The following is a 2,344-nucleotide window of genomic DNA, read 5'->3' on the forward strand; positions in this document are numbered from 1 at the left end:
TTTACTGTTTACATACTTAAAAAAACCCTTCTTATTATCCTTTATCTCTTTTGCAAGCCTCATCTCTAGGTGGGCTTTAGCCTTCCTCATCACGTCCCTGCAGGCCCTGACAATACTTCTATACTCCTCCCAAGAGGACAGGCCCTTTTTCCACATTTCATAGACCTTCCTCTTCCTTTTGATCCTGTCGATGAGCTCCTTGCTCATCCATGCAGGTTTCCTGTCCCCCTTCCCTGATTTTCTACTCTTAGGGATGCACCGATCCTGAGCTTGGAAGAAGTGCTGTTTAAATGTAGCCCAGCTCTCACAAGCACTCTTGCCTTCTAGCAACCTAGCCCATGAGATACTCCCAAGCAGGTCCCGGAAGAGGTCGAAGTTGGCTCTTCGAAAGTCCAGGGTAGCAATCCTGCTTTTAGCCTTACTTCTTCCACCAAGTTCTATTTTGAACTCCACCATCTCATGGTCGCTGCAACCCAAGCTGCCCCCAACCTTCACATCCCTAACAAGCCCATCTCTGTTGGTAAGGACAAGGTCCAGAAGCACCTCGTCGGCTCCTCCACAACCTGCATCAGAAAATTGTCTTCAACACATTGTAGGAACCATTTGGACTACGTGTGCCTGGCCAAGTTGCTTACTCAAAAGATGTCTGGAAAATGATATTGTCTGCTGGTACTTAAATACTTGAAGACAACAAATCTACTTGGAAAAAGTGGATGAGATATAAAAAAGAAATTAGTTACTGTGATGGTGTTGAGGTGGTGAGAAGCTGTGGATGCTTCATCCCTGGAAGCATTCAAGGCCAGGTTGGATGGGGTTTTGAGCAACCTGGTCTAGTGGGAGGTGTCCCTCCCCATGGCAGGGGAGTTAGAATTAGATGGTCTTTAAGATCCCTTCCAACCCAAACCATTCTGCGATTCTACACTTCTGTGAAAGTGATATAGCTTCCTGCTACCTAGCCTTAGGTGGCTAAGAGCTAGTAGCAAGATTCTATTTTACAAAGATATCACAAACCTCGTTTCTAGTGTCTATGAAGACTACTTCAGAAGCAGCTCAGAATTAGATCACTAACATACAGTTGTCTGGTTTAAATACATCAAACATAATATACTATTTGAAAAATATATGTAGAGCACACTGTTTAAGTACAAAAATGTATTATTTAAAGACTATCTTAACAGCTTTCACATTTAAATGTCAATAAAATTGACTTTACTTGCATACTGATGTTGAAAGATTTTGTTCCATTCACATTATCAGTTGGCAATTAGATGTAGTCAGCTGACCTATAATATTGGAAGAGTGGGAAATATATACCAGAAATGTGTGGATTCTGCCAATATTTTCTATGTCTCTTTTGCAACACCTGCTTCGAAAGTATAAATTGCCTCATTGTCTCAGACGTTTAAAGTTTTCCACATTCCTGTGGGCTTAAGTACCTCCACTTTTGCATTCAGCAGGATGATCAGAGTCATCTGAAAACCCAGGGATCAGCTGGTCACAGCATATGTTACTGAAAGTCATTTACTAGCTAGTCATGCTTCAGAGAACCTGCTTCAGTCTTAGGGCTTTCATGCCCGTTGTGATAAGTGTTGAGTGCACTTATATGTACAACCAGTGTAAGAAATAGTTAATTTAATGCTGTGATCACTATAGCAAATGATCATTTTTCTGATGAACGAATAAAACCATTTTTTTTCTCACAGTTTATTATTATTATTATTATGGACAATTATTTTGCCTCAACCAAAAATTTCCCGTCTTTTCCAATGACTGCTTGCCCTGTTCTTTACATTTTTTCATATCTTTTTGCTTATGTTCTCTTCTTTAGGTGCCTGTGAGAAAACTGGGACAGGTGAAAGCTTCTCTAAGCTTTAGAAGGGATTTGGCTATAAAACCTCCATTAACTCTACCTCTAAATCCATACATTGTTCAAAAATGTTAATCTTCATGAATTCAGCTTGTTTATTTGCTAAATGAATGTTGCATCCCTCATCTTATAACATCTTATAACTTTCCCCAGATCTCCAGTAAAATTTGAAAAAATAGAAATCATAGCAGCCTCTCTAATTTTAGGGCAGAATGTATTCATTATTAGATATGCATCTAAAAACCTACAGATGCTTGATTACAGCTTCCAGGGTAATCATCTTGTTAAATTTTAAGTGGCTTAGCACTTGCCAAACTTTACTCTCTCTTATAATAATAAATATTTTCAAAATTGATGTTCAGATTTCTGTAAAATGTAGGTACAATTCTGAGATCATTGAAAGAAATACAACTCCCCTCAGAAAAAAAAATAAAAATAAAAATAAAAAAATACACACACACAATAAAAACTTTTCCT

The sequence above is a fragment of the Anser brachyrhynchus genome, assembly GCF_964034855.1.
Source record: "Anser brachyrhynchus genome assembly, chromosome: 3".
Taxonomy (NCBI): domain Eukaryota; kingdom Metazoa; phylum Chordata; class Aves; order Anseriformes; family Anatidae; genus Anser; species Anser brachyrhynchus.